Here is a 25,266-nt window from a genome sequence, read left to right as displayed (position 1 = left end):
TGTTTCATTAATTTTTTTTAACTCATTTAATCTAATTTATCAATAAAGATTTTTAAAATAAAAAGGACGACCCCGAGACCAGTATCAACCTTGAGAATGGGCGTGACTGCCCGAAACGCGTTGGTGCAGCGTGCATACGTGTTGACGGAGTGCTATGGAATGGAGAAAAGCAAACAAGCATACAAGCGGATGCGCCGCATTAGAGGTTACCACCCGGAGACCAGTCGGAGGCGCAGGGCGGAGGACGGAGGATTCAAACCCGTCAGGTAGAGATAGGGAAAGATAGTATTTCCACTGCATGCCTTTAACGACTCGTCCACGAACTGCTTGGAACTCTAGGCTTCACATACTTCATTAACCCTTTCAACAAAAGGGCTGTAAACATCCTTAATTTTAATGGTACTAATTATTTTTTTCTTTCCCAAACAGGTACTAGCGTTACCAATTATTTAATCTTTTTTTTCAGTGCTCCCTTTTGATTTCTTAATGTATGACTATTTTTTTATCGGAGCAGCTCATTCATACAAACAGCGCAGTGAATTAATTTTCTTTATACTGGTGCATGTTTTTATATATTTACTTGCAGCTTTGAAGTAAAATATGACAGGATTTATTACCCATACACATAGGAAAGATATAGAGGACATCTTTTCCATAAACAAACCTCCACCCAAACTTAAAGTAAAGGAGGATTGCTTTTGCAACAAATTTTTGGAACTGGAAAAAAATTACAATAAGGAAATTAGACATTGGTGGGAAATAACCGTAACAAAATATTTGGAATTGAAACTCATTTCTAGAGGTCTAAGAATTCATAAGAATCCTACTTTTGAACCATACCAGGATGATTTCTTTTCAAAATGGAATCAGGTCTTGGACAAATGCTCTCAAGACTTAATTTCATTAATAATAGAAGATAGAAAAGCCTCTTTATCACAGTTTACCGAACAAATTAACAGTACTGAGAAAGAGTTTGAATCTCTACACAAAATGCAAGACTACATCAATTTGATGAAACTTACGAATACCAAGATGGAAAAGTTGGAAGATGGAATAATAGAACAAAAACAAAGAAAATTTCACAGAGACTATACAGAGATTAAAATCATAAAGACAAATGAAAGAAGAAATGGCAACATATTAACAGATAAAAATTTTTTTACAGCTAGCAACCAAAGAATGAACATTAACCATATGACCAGACACCCACGTAAATGGGAGACAAGGCAGACCCAGGACCAAAGACAGAATAAATACAAAAAAACCCACTAATAAAATACTGTCCACCACAATCAACACAGAGGAAAGCCTACCTACCCTATAACCCAATTTTTTTTTTACTTTTCCAGACGAACACCAAGGGAACAAAACATAAGGAAATCTTTCAATATGGGACGAGAAACAGCTAAAAATGACGAAAGATCAGAATTAACCAATTTGATGAGGAACAGCAAATCACATAACACTGCTGAGGAAGAAAAGTGCGGAGCCAGACCCACAAAAACGTGCGTTGACTGCCGAAAATAAAGATGATGAGAATTATTTTTTAGATTTCCTGACGAGGGCAACTGCCCAGAACAATTCACCCCTCAAAACAGTCAGAAAAAAACAAAAAATAGTATTTTCCCCCAGGAGAAGGGGGATCAGGGAAGGAGAGGCAAAAAAGAAGAAAATAAATATTAGAGGCTCACAACAACACAATGAAGGCATCTTCAATTTAAGCACAAGAATTCTTACAGAACAAGAAATATCACTACTCAACAAAGGTTTAAAGTTTTCACCACATTCTAATGCCAACCAATTTGACATGTATATAGATACACAAAGATTAATTCGAAAACTCTGCATAAAGAAATTCTTCTCAAAAAAAGAAAACCAAAATCTGGACCAAGAAGTAGAAGACAGATTTGTCCATTTCAACTTTAAACCAACTTCAAAGTTCTTCACCTCATACATTAACGGCGCACATATAGAAACGTTCCAACGGGTGGTGGAGTCAGATCTAAGAAAACTTATAGGAAAGGAAAAAAAAATATTTAACATCACAAAAAAAGAGAAAGAAGCATTAATCAAGTTAAAGCACGGTCGGACCGGCCCACAGGGGTACCAGGGAAACCACCGGTAGGCCCCACTGCCTGAGGGCTCACTCCTTCCTCTAGGGATCAGGTTCCAGAATGTGCTCTTGTATTATACATGGTAGATATGTTGCATTACACTGCACTAAACTATTGTGCATTTCAAGCCTCAGTGGAGGCTGACCACACCCCCTTTGTAGGCTGGCCACACCCCTAAGTATGGGCCCCTATAACTGCGTTCCTCCGGTGGGCCCTTCATGCCCCAGTCCGACACTGAGTTAAAGGAAGATGATTCCATCATGATCAAGCCAGCAGACACAGGCGGAGGCCTTGTTATTATGGACAAGGACACATATCAAGCAGAGGTAAATAATCTACTAGGGGACACCACCTATCGTCTCTTAGAAGGAAACCCAACATATGCATATCAGAGAGAACTGAAAGAATTATTGGATGAAGGTTTGGAGATTGGGATCTTGATAAGAAAATAATATGATTTCCTATATACAAAATTTACGAAGATACCTACCTTTTACCAACTTCTGAAATTACACAAGAACATAGACAACCCTCCTGCACGTCCCATTATATCTGGGATAAATTCCCTGTCAGAAAATATCTCAAAATATGTGGACTCATTTCTCCAAGATCTAGTGACAACACAACGAAGTTACTTAAAAGATACCATCAGCATCTTTCAGATATTAGAAACTTTGGTCTGGCAAGAAAATTTAATTTTATGTACAAGCAACGTAAAATCATTGTACACATGTATAGATCATGAGAAAGGATGTGATGCTATGAGATATTTCCTTTCAACAGATACTCATTTGCCAAATGCTCAGATAAATTTTATAATGAATTGCATTAGCTTTATATTACACCGTAATTTCTTCTGGGATCAAGGAAGATACTATAAGTATAAGTAAGTGAAGGGGACTACAGTGGGAAGTTCATTTGCACCGAGTTACGCTAATCTTTTTGTGGCAAAGTGGGAAACAGAGACAATCTGGCATAATAACCCATATGACAAATACTTGCTAATATGGAAAAGATATATAGGTGACCTGTTTTTCGTATAGAATGGACCAGAAGAAACCTTGTTTGAATTCCTTACATACATTAACAGGAACAACTACAGACTAGATAGAAACAAAAAAGAATAGGGAGGTTCTGTACTGTACTGTGAGTAGTCTTCTTGGAAAAAGGAAAAATCACGCTGATTATCATCTTAATTCTTCTCTTGGAATTTTCATTGTATTTTTTTTTTTTTTATATATTTTATGTCACCAAGTGTGGTGGTCTTTTTTGTAAAAACTGGACTGTGTCTGGAATAAAAAACTTGTTTTAGAAAAAAGGAACCATTATCCTTTTCTCGCATGGTACTTTGGAGAAAGAATTACTCCTCCTCTCTCTGATCCACTAAAGGGATACTGGTGGGTCTGGCTAAAGAAACCTTTATAGGAGTCAACTACCTTATACTGAGTGAGTTGGGGTACGCACTTGAGGAATTTTGCCTATATAAAGATACCGTAATATGAATGTTCTACCCTTGTTCTGTGTAAGTTAGGGTACGCATCAAAACTGTCTTGGAAGATACCCTTATATGTTTACATACCCCACACTTAGTGTGAGATTCGGGTATGCTCAACTACGTGAACTTAATCTGAGGGGATTGCAAAGACAGCAATAAAGATATCATTACGGGAACCCACTTACTTGTTTCTGTGTGAGTGGGGTACGCCCTTAACCTCATTGTGTGGAAATTTAACCCTGGTTGTTGAAAACGGTGCTACACATTTTTCTCTTTACTTTTATCTGTCGACATGAACTGGGAGTCATTTATAAAGAGAAGATTCACCTCAACTACAGACTAGAGTTTACATCCATAACCAGCAAACAAATGGTCATATATTTGGATCTAGAAATATACATAGAAAATAACGTAGTCAATACAAGGACTCTTAGAAAAAATGTCAGTTCCAACAACATGTTGCAGACAAACAGCAAAAATCAAAAAACGTGGATAAAAAACATAGCAGGTGGTCAATTTTTATGAGTGAAACGCAATTGCTCAAATACAGAAACATTCCTTCAACAAGTACGAGACATGAAAGAAAAATTCATACATAAAGAATACAAAGAAAAATAATTACAGCAACATATTAAAAGAACAAATAATCTGGACAGAAAACAATGAATACAGTATAAATAAAAAAAATCAACCACAAGACCAAAAGGTTAATTTCATCACTCAACATAACAGTCAATATTCAGCACTACAAACAATATTAACCAAACATTGGCATATCTTGCACTTAGATCAGGGGTGGGGAACCTTTTTTCTACCAAGGGCCATTTGGATATTTATAAAATCCTTCGGGGGCCATACAAAAATTATCAACTTAAAAATTAGCCTGCCCCCAGTCAGTTGTTATGCCCCAGTAGATATACCCCCAGTCACTTGTTATACCCCATTAGATATGCCCCTAGTCAGTTATTATGCCCCATTAGATATGCCCCTAGTCAGTTGTTATGCCCCATTAGATATGCCCATAGTCAGTAGTTATGCCCCAGTAGATATACCCCCAGTCAGTTGTTTTGCCCCAGTAGATATGCCTCCAGTCACTTGTTATGCCCCATTAGATATGCCCCCAGTCAGTTGATATGCCCCAGTAGATATGCCCCCAGTCAGTTGTTATGCCCCCTGTAGTTATGCCCCATTAGATATGCCCCCTAGTAGCGCCGCTTACACGCACACATTAAAAAAAACCCCAAAACATAATACTCACCAGCCCCCTCCTGTTTCCGTACCGCTGCCCTCCGCCTGGCCGCCCGCTCCTCTGATCCATAGCCCCACACATGTACACTGCCTGAGCTGGAAGCCAGAGTTCAGGAGTGAGCTCCTGCCTCCGACTGCCGCTGAGGAGAAGGAGCCGGGCGCCCGCTGGTAACAAAATCTCAGTGGGCGCCCGGTATCTCCCTCAGTTAGGTGAGCCTGGCCGGGCCTGATCAAGTGACTTTGCGGGCCTTATACGGCCCGCGGGCCTTAGGTTCCCCACCTCTGACTTAGATAAACAAGTAGCTCAATTCATTGAGGAAAAACCAAGGATTATTTATAAAAGAGCATCTAATTTAAAGCAGGAATTGATAAAGAGTCACATTAGGGATGACAAAGTGACAAGAACATCAGAAAGAAAAGGATATTTCTTTTGTCTGAACTGTCCTGCCTGTAAAACAACAAAAAGAGAAGCAACAACGCTGCCCTCATCCTCTTTCTGTTGCAATGCAACAAAAAAACAAAAACAAAATAAAAGATTGTATTTCTTGTGAAACTGAAGGAGTAATTTATATGTTGCAATGTCCATGTGGTTTACAATATATAGGAAAACTAAAAGAAAAATGAAAAAAAAAAAGAATCACAGAACATATTTATAATATAAAAAAAATGGATTACAAATCCACAGTGTCTCTAAACATTTCCAGGAGATACATAATAAGAACCCAGAAGGTTTACATTTTATGGGAATCCAAAGGATTATCCCTAATTGGAGAGGAGGTGATTTCCCTCAGGAGCTGAAAAAAACGGAATCTAAATGGATTTATCATTTACATACTTTAGAACCTAATGGATTAAATTTTGATTTTGAATTACAACTCTTTTTTATAATAAGAACCTTTTTATCACTTCATATATTTTAAAAGCTCATTTTTTTAATGCAGTACCTATTTATTGATTAATACATTTTTTATGAAATAATTTAATCTAATTTATCAATAAAGATTTTTTAAATAAAAAGGACCAACCCAAGATCAGCATCAACCTTGGGGAGAAGCAAACAGTGGTGATGGTTATAGCTAAGCGCCGCCGGGCATACAAGCGAACGCGCCGCATCAGAGGTTACCAGCCGGAGACCAGTTGGAGGCGCAGGACGGAGGACGGAGGAATCAAACCTGTCAGCTAGAGATGGAGAAAGTTATTATTTCCGCTGCATGCCTTTAACGACTCGTCCACAGACTGCTTGGAACTTTAGGCTTCACGGACTCCATTAACCCTTTAAACAAAAGGGCTGTAAGCATCCTTAATTTTAATTGTATTAATAAATAATTTCTTTCCCAAACAGGTACTAGCGTTATCAATTATAATTAAATTTAATAATTAAAATAATTTATTTATTTTCAGCGCTCCCTTTTGAGTTCTTAATGTATGACTATTTTTTATCGGAGCAGCTCATTCATACAAACAGCGCAGTGAATTAATTTTCTTTTCACCCTACAGTATGTCACATTTCAGAGCTGTCAGTACACGTTATGCCACACAGTACCCCCAATTCACATTATTATATATAGTGCTCCCTGTTTATATTGTGCCTCATTATAGAGCCCCGGTTCATATTATATAACATTAAAATTCCCTACAGTTCATTTTATACCACACTACAATGAGCAGGTCCAGGGGCATACCTAGATATATTATAGGCCCCAAGGAAAAGGTTTGAAAGAACCACTACATACCGCCCAATGGTGAAAAATGTATATAACACATGTACAGTAACTTTGACAGGGAAGGAGGGCCCCTCTCAGCTCTGGGCCCCATAGCAGCTGCACTGCCTGCACCTATGGTAGCTACGCCCTTGGCTCTACAGACCAGCCCTACAACACTCTATATTGTGTTCTAGCAGCGTGTATGTGGAAGTAGGGAGGCCAATCCCAGTATTGGGATCAGCAGGATTACAGTGCGCATACACAGGTTTGTTTTCAGCCTGGCAGCACTGAGCACTCAGCTGATATGCTGCACCACCCCAGCAGGCTATGCTACTGTGCGTGACTTCAGAAGTCACGATACATAACCCCACACCAGCCTGCCGTACTCAACATCCGCCCCCGTCCACTTAAGAAAGGTCTGTCTGCTGGCTCCAAGTCAGTGCCATGGCTGCGTGTGGTTACAGTGAGTGACAGTGTCACTGTCCCACACTGTCTGTTGGAGCGTCACCAATGGGCGAAGTGGGACTGTCATTGCTCTCAGTCTCAGTGTTCTGTGAGTTACTTGTTGGAGCCTGAGGAGGACAACGGTGGGACTGGGTCTGGGATCCACTAGTCACCATTGGGTACCTACAGTATTATGCTGTCTGCCTCTGTCTCTGGACCTCGAGGACCCCTTTGGAGTAGCAGTCCAAATGGTTGAACCCTTCTCAGTGTGGCAAAAGGGTTATCTTTTTTTTTTTTATTCTGAATTTGAATTACATTTCAATCCTGGGGTCCTGGGAATCCAAGAATTAAGATGTTTCTCAATCCCAAATTCTGGGATTACAAAACTGGGATGGGAATGGCTTCCCTACAGTAGCATCTGAAAGTGGGAGCACCCATATGATCTGGATCCAGTAAAGATTTGACTTTGTGTTTATGCATATATATATATATATATATATCAGTACTGTTATATGTATTTCCTATCCCTGATGAAGGGTTAAATCCCAAAACGTTTGAGAAGAAGGAGCACTTAATACACTTTGAAACTATTGAATGATTTTGAGTGCTGCCATTCTGCTGCTATAGATTGGGGTAACTACCCCTTCGATTTCACTGGAGCAAATTAATTTGTATCAGTAAGGAGAGTGCTGGATATTTCACTGTTTCACTACATTTATTTATATACACAGGCAGGTGCACTGTACTTATCTATCATGCAATGCCATCAGGAAAGTGTCTGATTGGCTCCAAATGTTTTCAGCAGGACGACGGACCCAAATATATAGCCAATTTCATTAAGAGCTATCTTCAGTGTAAAGAAGAACAAGGAGTCCATGAAAGTGACGGTATGGCACCACAGAGCCTTGATCTCAAAATTGTCAGAAGGATTTGAGCAAGCATACATTCACAGAAGATCTATGGTTCTCCAAGATGTTTGGAACAACCTCCCAGCCTAGTTATTTAAAAAACTGTGCAAGTGTACCTAGAAGAATTGATGCTGTTTTGAAGGCAAAGGGTGGTCACAACAAATATTGATTTGATTTAGAGCTCTCTTCTGTACATTCACTTTGCATTTTGTTCACTGAGAAAAATAAACTATTAACAATTCTTTTTTGAAAGTATTCTTACTTTGCAGCACTGCTGTATGTATGTATGTATATATATATATATATATATATATATATATACATACAAATATAGAAAACCACAGCACTCACCACCCCAGAAGCGGGGTGCAGCATCCGCACTCGTAACTCATAGGGTGGGGTGCATGCAGCCCATGGCCACCTACCCAAATACATACATACATACATACATACATACATTTTCATGCACCCCTGTGTAAACTCATTTGTTCTAAACCTGTGTCAGCTGCTCCTTAGTAATTTAGCAGCCAGTGTCAGGTGACTAGTGTACCTTTAAAAGCCATAAGATATGTGGCAGGTATACCTTAAACCTAGTGGGCATATTTGCAGTTATATTATGTGTGATACAGTTGCCAGGTTTAAATTTTTAAGACTTTATGATAGTGTAGGACCTGCAAGAAGGTGGGGTACCTTGGCGAGCGGTTTGCAGGCTTCCGTGCATTGGCCAATTCACTAACTAAACCCCATCATTTATCTATTGATGTTGTGAGGACAAGTGAGCTTGCTATGGTGAGTGGTAAATTTCCTGTTTGTATATATATATATATACAGATGTGTCCTGATTTATCGTTGCTGCGTACCGCATAGCGGGCGCCATGCAACTCGCGCCAGCTCCTTGCGCTATAACTCCCGTTATAAGTTGCGTTGTAAATGTGACGTCACGTTATAATTGTAACGTGCATTCTACTTTCTGTCCACCAGATGTCGCTTTTCCTAAACACTACAGCGAATGCCTCAAATAGCCAACGGACCCTTCGTAGCGCTACCTGCTGATTGGCTGGCGGGTTCGAATCCTAGCGGGACCAGAATTTTTTTTTGTGTGGATTCTTAATGTCATTTTTAATGGAATGGGAAAAGTCAGAAAAAAAAATGCGTGGGGTCCCCCCTCCTAAGCATAACCAGCCTCGGGCTCTTCGAGCCAGTCCTGGTTCTAAAAATCCGGGGAAAGAACGGACAGGGGATCCCCCGTATTTTTAAAACCAGCACCGGGCTCTGCGCCTGGTGCTGGTGCAAAAAATACGGGGGACAAAAAGAGTAGGGGTCCCCTGTATTTTTTACACCAGCATCGGGCTCCACTAGCTGGACAGATAATGCCACAGCCGGGGGTCACTTTTATACAGTGCCCTGCGGCCGTGGCATTAAATGTCCAACTAGTCACCCCTGGCCGGGGTACCCTGGGGGAGTGGGGACCCCTTCAATCAAGGGGTCCCCCCCCAAGCCACCCAAGGGCCAGGGGTGAAGCCCGAGGCTGTCCTCCCCATCCAAGGGCTGCGGATGGGAGGCTGATAGCCTTGAGAAAATTGAAAGAATATTGTTTTTTCCAGTAGCACTACAAGTCCCAGCAAGCCTCCCCCGCAAGCTGGTACTTGGAGAACCACAAGTACCAGCATGCGGGAGAAAAACGGGCCCGCTGGTACCTGTAGTTCTACTGGAAAAAAAATACCCAAATAAAAACAGGAGACACACACCTTGAGAGTAAAACTTTATTTCACACCTGCCAACACACAAATACTTACCTATGTTGACCCGCCGACTGCCACGTCTCCTGATCCGACGATCCGGGGTACCTGTGAATAAAATTATACTCACCTCAATCCAGTGTCCAAATATAAATCCTCGTACTTGGCAAAAAAAGAAAACGAACAGCCGATCCAGCGGACTGAAAGGGGTCCCATGTTTACACATGAGACCCCTTTCCCCGAATGCCGGGACACCACGTGACTCCTGTCACCGAGGTCCCTTCAGCCAATCAGGAAGTGCCACGTCGTAGCACTCACCTGATTGGCTCTGTGCGCATCTGAAGTGACAGAAGCGCATCGCACTGCTCCCTCCATTATATTCAATGGTGGGAACTTTCCGGTCAGCGGCACTCATGAAATAAACATCACAGTCAGCTTGCCCGGTGCCCTCTAAATCAACTTTGCAGGTTGAAGATATAAGCACAATGAAGCGGCACTCCAGGACTTAATTCAAATAAACGGGTCCAGTCTCCCGATTTTGATGTGCAACGTTTCGGTTTTAATCACAAACCTTCGTCAGGCATATACATACAACAGAACAAGTCTTACCTATATAACAAATGAAATCAGCAGGTGCAGTGCAGTCCAGGAAGCCCCAGAGTTAGACTTCCAGCTGATGTCATGCAGCATGGACTAATTACGTAACAAGAGAGTGTTAACCCTTCACCATACTACAGACATGGAAATGAATGAATGACGTTTAATATTTAAACAATACTTTGTAAATACAATGATCATCCACAGGATAAAATGCAACAAGTTATATCAAAGATTATATATGAGTATAGCAATCGGGGCGATTATACAACACCACATCACAATTGACTTAAATGGTTAACCAGGGGGAATCAATTAGATCAATTAATGAAAACAACATGTAGAGATGAAGAAAAACATCACAGAAAACTGCTGTAAGAAAGTGTTTCATTTAACCCCTGGCTAGGTCAATCTTGCTGTCAAATTGCCGTTGAGTGTTCGTAGGGACGTAGCTGAGACCTCGTCATAACACTGCAGTCTCTGAAGGTGTAAGAGGACTAGAGGAAAAATTAAAGATTATTTCTTTGTCTTTGAATTCTTTGCGCCTCTGCCTTTCACACTGGCGGCCTCGTCTGGTTCTTCTTCTATTGGTGCTCCTCTCTGAATCCTGGTTTTGACAAAAATGATAGACATAGTCCCGGAAAGCAGGAGATGTGGTGACATATCTAGGCTCTTGCTACAAAGGGAAGCACAGTGGATTGACAGGCTCAACACTGTAACACCTAAGGGGTTTAAAGAAACACTTTCTTACAGCAGTTTTCTGTGATGTTTTTCTTCATCTCTACATGTTGTTTTCATTAATTGATCTAATTGATTCCCCCTGGTTAACCATTTGAGTCAATTGTGATATGGTGTTGTATAATCGCCCGATTGCTATACTCATATATAATCTTTGATATAACTTGTAGCATTTTATCCTGTGGATGATCATTGTATTTACAAAGTATCGTTTGAATATTAAACGTCATTCATTAATTTCCATGTCTGTAGTGTGGTGAAGGGTTAACACTCTCTTGTTACGTAATTAGTCCATGCTGCATGACATCAGCTGGAAGTCTAACTCTGGGGCTTCCTGGACTGCACTGCACCTGGTGATTTCATTTGTTATATAGGTAAGACCTGTTCTGTTGTATGGATATGCCTGACGAAGGTTTGTGATTAAAACCAAAACGTTGCACATCAAAATCGGGAGACTGGACCCGTTTATTTGAATTAAGTCCAGGAGTTCCGCTTCATTGTGCTTATATCTTCAACCTGCAAAGTTGATTTAGAGGGCACCGAGCAAGCTGACTGTGATGTTTATTTCATGAGTGCCGAATACAAATACTATTTATATACTTAGGTGTGTGCATACACTCCTATCATTAAGGCACCAGACACCGTGATTCTGCGAGCACCTACGCATGTTCTAAGTCGGGACATTTGCTTTTAAACATTCACGTGTGATTCTGCACAGCACTTTTTTCTATGGATACGGCAACTGATGGAGAGACGGGATTCCGCAGAACAGTTCACCCGCCGGGTGAACTGTTAACTTTGTCTAATGTGGACGCGGATAGAATACTGTTTAAAGACAAGTTAATAACAGTTTCTGGAGTGGACACTAATGAACACTGTTTCAATCATTTGCTGAAATAAAAAAAAATGAAGTTTACTTTTACCTACACGGAGTAACTTTGTCGGACTACTATCGTGATCGCAAAATTCCTAGAAGATTCAGGATCCGCAATAATCCTACAATTGGACGCTACAATCTGTCATTCTGTCGGAAGTGGGTAGCTGTCCTTAATAAAGCATCCTTCGACCTTATTCTCCTCGTCATTGAAGAATCATCACGAGAACTGACTGAGGTACGGGAGAAGATTAAGACATTTGAATCTACCTGCTTGGATGAACTAAAGGCTGACACTAGCACTAATTGGATAGATCAATTACAAGTACAGATTGACAAATACAGAAGTGAACTGATCAATTTCAAGTGAAAGAAATACACCGCGGTATCACGAGATTACGAGGAAAACCGGGTGTACGACTGGACATCTAGCCGACAACGGGGTCAGAAACAATTCCTCCCACGATACACTAGGAATCAGAAAAAATCCTCCCAAGATTCAGAAAATTCTAGTGCTAGTTCCCAAAGTGAGTCTGAAGGAGCACGTGCAGCAGTGAGATCAAAGCACATCCCTTTAGGCGTCAAGACCAGGGTTCAGAGAGGAGCACCAATAGAAGAAGAACCAGACGAGGCCGCCAGTGTGAAAGGCAGAGGCGCAAAGAATTCAAAGACAAAGAAATAATCTTTAATTTATCCTCTAGTCCTCTTACACCTTCAGAGACTGCAGTGTTACGACGAGGTCTCTGCTTCGTCCCTACGAACACTCACCGGCAATTTGACAGCAAGACTGACCTAGCCAGCTTCAGCAGACAGTTACGCCTTAGTGAATACTTTGACAAAAAGGATACTTTACCAAAAGCAACTGAGGACACCACATCTACATGTCCCGTTCGGACTAAATCTAACTTTGACCCTTTATCCCTGAATTCCACAATTCGTGCCTTTTCACGCACCATGACAAAAGAAATCGAGTCCACAACTATTGATGTCGGAGGTAAGATTAACAACCTTTCTGCAGCTGAACGTTCTGCATTGAAGTCACTCTCTACAAGAACTGATATCACTATCCGTCCGGCTGATAAAGGTGGAGGGATAGTTGTACAGGACTTACAAGACTATCTTGCTGATGCTTATGCACAGCTATCAGATACAGCCGTTTATCAGAAATTGGACAGAGATCCTACTGATTTATATAAACATGAACTGAATGACTGTTTGAGGCATGCAGTTGATGAGGGAATCATTGATGCCTCAACTATGGAGGAATTAAGGATCCCTGAACCAACAATCCCTGTGCTATATACCCTGTCCAAACTGCACAAAAACTGGACAAAGCCTCTTGGACGTCCAATTGTTTCTGCTCGTAATTCCATATTTTACCAGGTAGCAAGATACTTAGACCATTACCTGCAACCAGTGATTCAGAATGAGTAGACATATTTGAAGGACACGTCAACTTTTTTGTGTAAACTGCATAATCTTGACCCTATTACTTCAGAGACATGGTTGTGTACAGCTGACGTTGTAAGTTTATACACTAACATTCCACACAGCCGAGGTATTACAGCTGTTGAGAGCTTGATTAGCAACAATACACTGTACAAAGGTCCAGATAAATCTCTGTTTGTGAAATTACTACAATTGGTTCTCACACGTAACTACTTCCTATTCAACAAGGAATATTACTTACAAACTCTTGGCTGTGCCATGGGGTCTCCGGTCGCACCGGCCTATGCCAATGCCTTTATGTTCAAAGTTGAACATGATCTGTTCTTTGGTAAACCTGAATATGCAAGCAAAATCATTTTCTACACCAGGTACATAGATGACGTGTTCCTCCTTTGGTGAGGCACGAGGTGTGAGTTTTTGAGCATGATGGCTGACATTAATACCCAAGATGACAATATCAAATTCACTTTTGATATTCAGGAGAAAGATATACATTTTCTTGATGTACTTGTGAGTCGAGATGGTGAGGTGTTAAGTACCTCTCTTTACACTAAACCTACTGACTGTAACAATGTATTATTAGCTTCAAGCCATCATCCTGCTCCACTTAAAAAGGGTCTACCGTACTCTCAGTACTTGAGAGTACATCGCATCTGTAGTAATTTTGATGATGAATGTAAACAGCTTGATATTATGACCACTAAGTTCCTAGAAAGGGGATATTCCAACAATGCACTGACCAGTGCTAGGAAAAAGGCGCTGGCAGCGCCGAAGGTTAAAGAACCAGACATTTCTAGTCAGAGCCGCATAACAAATACTATGATTTATGTGAATCAGAATACAATTGCCAGTACTAGATTAATGTAAAAGGCGAAGGGTATTTAGCCTATTGTTCAAACTGACCCTGACCCATACTTGCCTACCTGACCCTCTCCATGAGGGAGAAAATGCTCTGTTCCTGGACTTTCCTGGTAATGTATGATTGCCATCATCTGTGGTGAAACACCTTTCTTATCAATGAACTAGCTCACCACAGGTGATGGCAATCATACATTACCAGGAAAGTCCAGGAAGAGAGCATTTTCTCCCTCATGGAGAGGGTCAGGTAGGCAAGTATGCCCTGACCTACCATCTTTATCCAAGAAATGGATAATGCCTTGTTATAACCGAGGACGTAGTATTCGTGACATGATTGTGCACAGTGACATTTCTGATTTTGACTCCCAGGCACCCCAACATTTTCACACCAAAAGACTAGGTAATTATAAATGTTTAGGGTGTACCACTTGCACATACCTAGAAACAGGAGACACTATAGTACATCCGCACTCTGGCAAAGGAATCAAACTGTAACATTGTTTCACATGTACCTCACGCTATGTGGTGTATTGTATCATTTGCCCCTGTGGATTATACTACATAGGGAAGACCACATGCATGTTTAAAGTACGCATGGCCCAACACAGGAGCGCTATTAAATCCGCGCTTGAAGGCAAACCAGCCGAACAACCTGTTTCTAAACATTTTAAGTTACGAGGACACACTTTGTCTTCATTAAAATACAAAATGATAGACATGGTCCCGGAAAGCAGGAGACGTGGTGACAGATCTAGGCTCTTGCTACAAAGGGAAGCACAGTGGATTGACAGGCTCAACACTGTAACACCTAAGGGGTTTTAATGAAACACTTTCTTACAGCAGTTCTCTGTGATGTTTTTCTTCATCTCTACATGTTGTTTTCATTAATTGATCTAATTGATTCCCCCTGGTTAACCATTTAAGTCAATTGTGATATGGTGTTGTATAATCGCCCCGATTGCTATACTCATATATAATCTTTGATATAACTTGTTGCATTTTATCCTGTGGATGATCATTGTATTTACAAAGTATCGTTTGAATATTAAACGTCATTCATTTCCATGTCTGTAGTGTGGTGAAAGGTTAACACTCTCTTGTTACGTAATTAGTCCATGCTGCATGACATCAGCTGGAAGTCTAACTCTGGGGCTTCCTGGACTGCACTGCACCTGGTGATTTCATTTGTTATATAGGTAAGACCTGTTCTGTTGTATGGATATGCCTGACGAAGGTTTGTGATTAAAACCAAAACGTTGCACATCAAAATCGGGAGACTGGACCCGTTTATTTGAATTAAGTCCTGGAGTTCCGCTTCATTGTGCTTATATCTTCAACCTGCAAAGTTGATTTAGAGGGCACCGAGCAAGCTGACTGTGATGTTTATTTCATGAGTGCCGAATACAAATACTATTTATATACTTAGGTGTGTGCATACACTCCTATCATTAAGGCACCAGACACCGTGATTCTGCGAGCACCTACGCGTGTTCTAAGTCGGGACATTTGCTTTTAAACATTCACGTGTGATTCTGCACAGCACTTTTTTCTATGGATACGGCAACTGATGGAGAGACGGGATTCCGCAGAACAGTTTACCCGCCGGGTGAACTGTTAACTTTGTCTAATGTGGACACGGATAGAATACTGTTTAAAGACAAGTTAATAACAGTTTCTGGAGTGGACACTAATGAACACTGTTTCAATCATTTGCTGAAATAAAAAAAAAATGAAGTTTACTTTTACCTACACGGAGTAACTTTGTCGGACTACTATCGTGATCGCAAAATTCCTAGAAGATTCAGGATCCGCAATAATCCTACAATTGGACGCTACAATCTGTCATTCTGTCGGAAGTGGGTAACTGTCCTTAATAAAGCATCCTTCGACCTTATTCTCCTAGTCATTGAAGAATCATCACGAGAACTGACTGAGGTACGGGAGAAGATTAAGACATTTGAATCTACCTGCTTGGATGAACTAAAGGCTGACACTAGCACTAATTGGATAGATCAATTACAAGTACAGATTGACAAATACAGAAGTGAACTGATCAATTTCAAGTGAAAGAAATACACCGCGGTATCACGAGATTACGAGGAAAACCGGGTGTACGACTGGACATCTAGCCGACAACGGGGTCAGAAACAATTCCTCCCACGATACACTAGGAATCAGAAAAAATCCTCCCAAGATTCAGAAAATTCTAGTGCTAGTTCCCAAAGTGAGTCTGAAGGAGCACGTGCAGCAGTGAGATCAAAGCACACCCCTTTAGGCGTCAAGACCAGGGTTCAGAGAGGAGCACCAATAGAAGAAGAACCAGACGAGGCCGCCAGTGTGAAAGGCAGAGGCGCAAAGAATTCAAAGACAAAGAAATAATCTTTAATTTATCCTCTAGTCCTCTTACACCTTCAGAGACTGCAGTGTTACGACGAGGTCTCAGCTTCGTCCCTACGAACACTCACCGGCAATTTGACAGCAAGACTGACCTAGCCAGCTTCAGCAGACAGTTACGCCTTAGTGAATACTTTGACAAAAAGGATACTTTACCAAAAGCAACTGAGGACACCACATCTACATGTCCCGTTCGGACTAAATCTAACTTTGACCCTTTATCCCTGAATTCCACAATTCGTGCCTTTTCACGCACCATGACAAAAGAAATCGAGTCCACAACTATTGATGTCGGAGGTAAGATTAACAACCTTTCTGCAGCTGAACGTTCTGCATTGAAGTCACTCTCTACAAGAACTGATATCACTATCCGTCCGGCTGATAAAGGTGGAGGGATAGTTGTACAGGACTTACAAGACTATCTTGCTGATGCTTATGCACAGCTATCAGATACAGCCGTTTATCAGAAATTGGACAGAGATCCTACTGATTTATATAAACATGAACTGAATGACTGTTTGAGGCATGCAGTTGATGAGGGAATCATTGATGCCTCAACTATGGAGGAATTAAGGATCCCTGAACCAACAATCCCTGTGCTATATACCCTGCCCAAACTGCACAAAAACTGGACAAAGCCTCCGGGACGTCCAATTGTTTCTGCTCGTAATTCCATATTTTACCAGGTAGCAAGATACTTAGACCATTACCTGCAACCAGTGATTCAGAATGAGTAGACATATTTGAAGGACACGTCAACTTTTTTGTGTAAACTGCATAATCTTGACCCTATTACTTCAGAGACATGGTTGTGTACAGCTGACGTTGTAAGTTTATACACTAACATTCCACACAGCCGAGGTATTACAGCTGTTGAGAGCTTGATTAGCAACAATACACTGTACAAAGGTCCAGATAAATCTCTGTTTGTGAAATTACTACAATTGGTTCTCACACGTAACTACTTCCTATTCAACAAGGAATATTACTTACAAACTCTTGGCTGTGCCATGGGGTCTCTGGTCGCACCGGCCTATGCCAATGCCTTTATGTTCAAAGTTGAACATGATCTGTTCTTTGGTAAACCTGAATATGCAAGCAAAATCATTTTCTACACCAGGTACATAGATGACGTGTTCCTCCTTTGGTGAGGCACGAGGTGTGAGTTTTTGAGCATGATGGCTGACATTAATACCCAAGATGACAATATCAAATTCACTTTTGATATTCAGGAGAAAGATATACATTTTCTTGATGTACTTGTGAGTCGAGATGGTGAGGTGTTAAGTACCTCTCTTTACACTAAACCTACTGACTGTAACAATGTATTATTAGCTTCAAGCCATCATCCTGCTCCACTTAAAAAGGGTCTACCGTACTCTCAGTACTTGAGAGTACATCGCATCTGTAGTAATTTTGATGATGAATGTAAACAGCTTGATATTATGACCACTAAGTTCCTAGAAAGGGGATATTCCAACAATGCACTGACCAGTGCTAGGAAAAAGGCGCTCGCAGCGCCGAAGGTTAAAGAACCAGACATTTCTAGTCAGAGCCGCATAACAAATACTATGATTTATGTGAATCAGTATACAACTGCCAGTACTAGATTAATGTCAAAGGCGAAGGGTATTTAGCCTATTGTTCAAACTGACCCTGACCCATACTTGCCTACCTGACCCTCTCCATGAGGGAGAAAATGCTCTGTTCCTGGACATTCCTGGTAATGTATGATTGCCATCATCTGTGGTGAAACACCTTTCTTATCAATGAACTAGCTCACCACAGGTGATGGCAATCATACATTACCAGGAAAGTCCAGGAAAAGAGCATTTTCTCCCTCATGGAGAGGGTCAGGTAGGCAAGTATGCCCTGACCTACCATCTTTATCCAAGAAACGGATAATGCCTTGTTATAAACGAGGACGTAGTATTCGTGACATGATTGTGCACAGTGACATTTCTGATTTTGACTCCCAGGCACCCCAACATTTTCTTACCAAAAAAACAGGTAATTATAAATGTTTAGGGTGTACCACTTGCACATGCCTAGAAACAGGAGATACTATAGTACATCCGCACTCTGGCAAACGAATCAAACTGCAACATTGTTTCACATGTACCTCACGCTATGTGGTGTATTGTATCATTTGCCCCTGTGGATTATACTACATAGGGAAGACCACATGCATGTTTAAAGTACGCATGGCCCAACACAGGAGCGCTATTAAATCCGTGCTTGAAGGCAAACCAGCCGAACAACCTGTTTCTAAACATTTTAAGTTACGAGGACACACTTTGTCTTCATTAAAATACAAAATGATAGACATGGTCCCGGAAATCAGGAGACGTGGTGACAGATCTAGGCTCTTGCTACAAAGGGAAGCACAGTGGATTGACAGGCTCAACACTGTAACACCTAAGGGGTTTTAATGAAACACTTTCTTACAGCAGTTCTCTGTGATGTTTTTCTTCATCTCTACATGTTGTTTTCATTAATTGATCTAATTGATTCCCCCTGGTTAACCATTTAAGTCAATTGTGATATGGTGTTGTATAATCGCCCCGATTGCTATTCTCATATATAATCTTTGATATAACTTGTTGCATTTTATCCTGTGGATGATCATTGTATTTACAAAGTATCGTTTGAATATTAAACGTCATTCATTCATTTCCATGTCTGTAGTGTGGTGAAGGGTTATCACTCTCTTGTTACGTAATTAGTCCATGCTGCATGACATCAGCTGGAAGTCTAACTCTTGGGCTTTCTGGACTGCACTGCACCTGGTGATTTCATTTGTTATATAGGTAAGACCTGTTCTGTTGTATGGATATGCCTGACGAAGGTTTGTGATTAAAACCGAAACGTTGCACATCAAAATCGGGAGACTGGACCCGTTTATTTGAATTAAGTCCTGGAGTGCCGCTTCATTGTGCTTATATATATATATATATATATATATATATACATACACACATGCATAAAGAGTCCACGAATACAGTTGCCACCAGGGGTTCAGCATGTATGGATTACCAGCACTTCAATAAAGAAACAAAATATTTTTTTAACCATCAAAAAGGCATCATCACAAGCATTAGAAAATGCCAAGTGCAAAAAAAGGCATCATCAATATAATATATTGGCAGTCAGCAAACTGAACTACATATTCACCCATTCGTCAGCAAGGGAGTTAAGAAGACCAATGATACCATTTCGGTGTTACCACCTTTCTCAGGGAACTGCATAAATATAATGCCAACAGAAGGCTACTTAAATACCAGTATGCATAGCTGAACATGGAAATCACCTGGGTTGAAAAGAATAACTAATCACGCGTAATGAACAATTAACCACCAAAGTGTACTATTTACAAACCAGAATTCCATATATTGACTTCCGCCCATCTGTACCAGGCAAAAGGAACCAAGTGTAAATGTACACTTGTGGCGGGGAATGCAATGTGAGCTACATCACCAGAAGTGATGCTCAGACGCATCACCCGGCAGGCGGAAGTGATGCAACATATGGTCAGAAAGCCAAACCAGCTGTGTCACTCAATGGTAGTGTCTAGTTATCCTTCATGAAGAGGACCTTTCCGATAATCCCCTGGGTCCATGTCACCAACTATTTGGAATAGCAACCTGTGGGTACAATGGTGCATAGATAAAACAATCTAATCTAAAATAAACTGAAAATGGATAAAACATTAACATGCTGTAATGGCGGACGTTATCTTCTGCCCTCTCTTGCTGTCACTTCCTGGTCCTTTCCACGAAGGGAACATAGGCACAATTGTCATTCGACTGCCACCGGGAGCATCATGCTGGGGGGCAGGACAAGGAGGCAGCCAGGAACATACTAGGCAACGAACCAATGCATGGCCATCGGTAGCCAGGGGCAGTATCCATCAACAAAAGACACAAAATAGAAATAAAGATGAACATACAATGATATGCTGGCATCAGTGCCAATAATGGTACTTAAATTAGACTGCTCCTATATACAATAAGTAGACAGTAGTGGGCTCCCCAGACGCACAATAGCAGTAAAAAAAAAAAAATATGAACATCAAGTGAAAACCTAAAAATAAATAGTAGAACATAAATCCAAATGTATATAGGCTATCATAAACAGCTACATATAGAACTGCATCCTTTTTGGTCTATATACAAGACATACACATGTTATGCAGCTGTTATTGTCAGCAAATAGTTCTCGCATTTTAGATCAATTCACCAAAATGGAGCAAATCACACAGCAACCCCTCTGGACCAGTTATAGGAAAGATGAACAAGTAAACTCCTCATTCAGTCCATTAGGAGCCATAGGGCCAGATGCATCATCGCTTGTAAAGTGATTAAATGGAGAGTAAAAAAGTATCAGCCAATCAGCTCCTAACTGACATTTTTCAAACACAGCCTGTGATATGGCAGTTAGGATCTGATTGGCTGGCACTTTTTCACTCTCCATTTTATCACTTTCCAAGTGATGATGCATCTAGCCCATAGAGCCTAATCTGTAGATCCATTGGCACTCTCTCTGTAGTAGGAGCTTGTGTTTATCACTACCCCTGTAAAGTGGTGGTACAGTATAAAATCCACAGGCATAAAGTGGAAGTTATGGATAGTGTGACCATGGGTGAAAATATGCTTCACCACTGGTGGTGTACCGGTATCAATCACTGTTTCAGCCTTCTTGATAGATGATCTATGCATACTTATCCTTTCTTTAATCATCCTGATCGTTTTACCCACATAGATCTTTTTGCAGGGACACATAATCAAATACTCCGCAAACTTCGTCACACAATTCAGGCATTAAGGTGTTAGATATTGAGTCCCAGGGATAAATTTACTAAAGCTTCAAAAAATGAAAAGTGGTGATGTTGCCCATAGCAACCAATCAGATTCTGTCTATCATTTATCTTACGTCCTAGAGGATGCTGGGGTTCCATTTAGTACCAAGAGGTATAGATGGGTCCTTTGGGAGCCACTGGCACTTTAAGAGTTTAATAGTGTGAGCTGGCTCCTCCCTCTAATCCCCTCCTACCAGACTCCGTTTAGAATATGTGCCCGGAGGAGCCAGTCACAGCTTGGGGAGCTCCTAGGAGTTTTCTTAGTTTTATTGTTTTCTAGAGTTTGTTATTTTACAGGCAGGCTGCTGGCAACAGCCTCCCTGCTTTGTGGGACTTAGGGGGGTGTAGGATCCAACCCTTGAGGTTAATGGCCCCTATCTCCGCTGACAGGATACTGAACTCCTGAGAGTGATGATCGTTAGCCGCCCGAGGCGACCGCTCACTCCTGCAGCATGCCGCCACCCCGCCATGCCGCTCACTGTGTACAGTGCTGTGAGGGGCATCCTGAGTCAGCGCGATACCCTACACTGGTCAAACATAGCTTTCAAGGTCTAACCCACTGTTTGCTGCAAAAATTACCTCAGGCCAGTATAATCTCTAAGTGCGGGAAGACGTGCCATTACAGGGGGCGGAGCTTCTCCACAGAGCGGATCCAGCACTAACCAGCGCCATTTTTTCCCTGCAGACACACGCTGACAGGGAACGCTGTCCTCCACATAACTAAACTGAGGTAAAAGGTGTTATAAACAATGGGGATGTGATATTATGTACTAGCTACACTGTTAAGGTTATGCAGGGTTTTTATCTTTATAAAAGCCTATAAAGACGCGCTGTGGCTGGATTCTTGTGCTCTGTGACTCTCTGAAGATATTCTGGGGGGGGGGGGTGAACTGTGTTGTCATTTTCCTGTGTATGTGTAATCCACTTTACCATGTTTAAGGGACTTTGTCCTGTACTGCAGAATGCATATCATCTCCTGGGAAGTCTATATCATGCTCAAAACTGTACACATCTCAGGCTTTGGTGGCAGATCCTGCTGGGGTGGCCTCCATAAGGTGTATTTTAAGAATATATTGCTTCAAATATATATCACATACTGGGTAGAAGCCGCAGTTTTTAGAAAAGTGGGGTTTCAAATCCCACTGCTGTGCCTCTCACCCCAACTCTGTACCCTAGAAAGCGTACACTTGCCCATATAATGCATATATATGTGACCTTAACATCCTCCAGGGAGATGTTGTTGCGGAGTGTTGCTCTTGCAGATCAACTGTCCCGGGATCTTGGGTGGATACTGAAGCTTCCTATTTCGCATTTGTAGCCGATAAGGAGGCATTCCTTCCTGGGAAGGATTCTCAACATGGAAGTGCAGGGGGTGTTTCTACCGGTGAGGAAAGCATTGGTGATCCAATCAATGGTCTGGGATGTCCTGATGCCAGCCCAGGTATCGGTTCATCAGTGCATTCGCCTTCTGGGGAAGATGGTTGCCTACTAAGAGGCTCAACAGTACAGAAGATTCCTGGCACGGTCTTTCCCACTGGATCGCCTGGTCTTATGGTCAGGATCTCGTCTTCACATGCACCAGGGGATACGCCTGTTGCAGAAAGCCAGAATTTCACTCCTCTGGTGGCTGCAAACTTCTCACCTACTCGAGGGCCGCAGGTTCGGGATTCAGAATTGGATTCATCTAACCACAGATGCAAGTCTCAGGGGTTGGGAAGCAGTCGCTTAGGGGGAAAACTTCCAAGAAAAGCGGTCAGTTCAGGTATCTCTCCTTCCAATAAACATTCTGGATCTGAAGGCCGTGTACAACAGCCTTCTATAAGCGGCACATCTTCTGCGAGATCAAGCCGTTCAGGTTCAGTCGGACAACATCACAGTGGTGTCCTACATAAACAGGCATGGTGGAACGAAGAGCAGGGCTGCAATGTCAGAGGTGACAATAATCCTCCTCTGGTCAGAGAAGCATGCGCGGGCACTGTCAGCAGTCTTCATTCCGGGAGTGGACAACTGGGAAGCAGACTTCCTCAGCAGACATGATCTCCATCCAGGAGAATGGGGCCTCCACTCAGAGGTGTTCACAAAGGTAACAAGCCGATGGGGTGTACCTCAGATATACTTGATGGCCTCTTGCCTCAATGAGAAGCTTCGTAGATACTGTTCAAGGTTACAAGACCCACAAGCAGTGGCGGTGGATGCACTGGTAACTCCATGGGTGTTCCACTCAGTGTATGTGTTCCCTCCACTTCCACTCATCCCATGGATTCTCAAGCTAATAAAAAGAACAACAGTTCAGGTGATCCTCAGTGCTCCAGACTGGCCAAGAAGTGCTTGGTACGTGGATCTTCTGGAGTTACTACTGGAAGATCCGATGCCTCTTCCTCTTCGCGAGGACCTTCTGCAACAGGGGTTGTTCGCTTATCAAGTCTTACCACAGCTACGTTTGACGGCATGGAGGTTGAATGCCAGATCTTAGCTCGGAAGGGCATTCCAAACAAAGTAATTCCTACCCTGATACAGGCTAGGAAGGGGGTAATGTCTAAACATTACCATCGCATTTGGAAAATGTATGTGTCTTGGTGTGAATCCAAGAAGTTTCCTACGGTGGAGTTTCAAATAGTACGTTTTTTCCTCTTTCAGCAAGCAGGTGTGGTTGTGGGCCTACGCTTGGGCTCCATAAAGGTCCAGATTTCAGCCTTGTCCATTTTCTTCCAGAAACAATTGGCTGCTCTCCCTGAGATTCAGACTTTCTTGATAGGGATTCTGCACATCCAGCCACCCTTTGTGCCTCCTACGGCACCTTGGGATCTTAATGTGGTGCTGCAGTTCCTGCAGTTGGATTGGTTTAAGCCTTTACAGGAGGTGGACGTCAAGTTTCTAACTTGGAAGGTGGTCACACTGTTGGCGTTGGCATTTGCTCGATGGGTTTCGAAATTGGGGGCATTGTCATGCAAGAGCCCCTACTTGTTTTTCCATGAAGATGGAGCTGAGCTCAGAACGCGTCAGCACTTTCTTCCAAGGGTTGTGTCGGGTTTTCATATCACCAACCCATTGTGGTGCCAGTGGCTACTGACTCCTCAATTACCTCACAGTCCTTGGATGTTGTGAGGGCTTTGAAAGTTTCTGTGAAGAGGACTTCTCATCACAGGAATTCAGACGCTCTGTTTGTCTTTTATGGTCCCAACACGGTTGGGTGTCCTGCTTCTAAGCAGACATTTGCTCGCTGGATCGGGTTTACTATCCAGCATGCTTATTCTACGGCAGGCCTGCCGTGTCCAAGATCTGTTAAGGCCCACTCTACAGCTTTACAGCTTTGCCGACCAGCTGTTTGGTCAGGGTTGAACACGTTTGCTGAAGTTCTACAAGTTCGATACTTTGGCATCTGAGAACCTAAAGTTTAGTCACTCCATTCTGCAGGCTCCTCAGCACTCTCCCTCCCATACTGGGAGCTTTGGTACATCCCCATGATACTAAATGGAACCCCAGCATCCTCTAGGACGTAAGAGAAAATAGGATTTTAATTACCTACCGGTAAATCCTTTTCTCATATTCCATAGTGGATGCTGGGCGCCAGCCAAGTGCTTTGTTTTCCTGCATTACTACTTGGTTAAGTATTGGTTCAGCTGTTGCTGTTCCTCTTTCATGCATGGTTAGCATGGTTTCTTCAGGTTACATGCTGATTGGCAATGGCATGGTTGCTTCCTATTTCATGCTAGATAACATGCATGCATGATGGTTGGCATGATTTCTTCATTTTTCATCCTGGTTGGCATGATTTCTTCATGTTGCCTGCTGGTTAGCATGGTTTCTTCATGTTACTTGCTGGTTGACATGGTTTCTTCATGTTTCA

The 25,266-nt window shown here is 41.9% G+C and overlaps 1 protein-coding gene across 1 annotated transcript in view; it reads right to left on the bottom strand.

Annotated features, from left to right (window-relative positions):
• The window catches only part of GC (GC vitamin D binding protein), a 209,895-nt gene that overhangs the window by 157,634 nt on the left and 26,995 nt on the right, over window positions 1-25,266 (bottom strand). The gene's annotated exons all lie outside the window — the stretch shown is intronic.

The sequence above is a fragment of the Pseudophryne corroboree genome, chromosome 1 (genome assembly GCF_028390025.1).
Source record: "Pseudophryne corroboree isolate aPseCor3 chromosome 1, aPseCor3.hap2, whole genome shotgun sequence".
Taxonomy (NCBI): Eukaryota; Metazoa; Chordata; class Amphibia; order Anura; family Myobatrachidae; genus Pseudophryne; species Pseudophryne corroboree.
The sequence above is the reverse complement of the archived record's forward strand: the minus strand, read 5'-3'. Positions and strand labels throughout refer to the sequence as shown.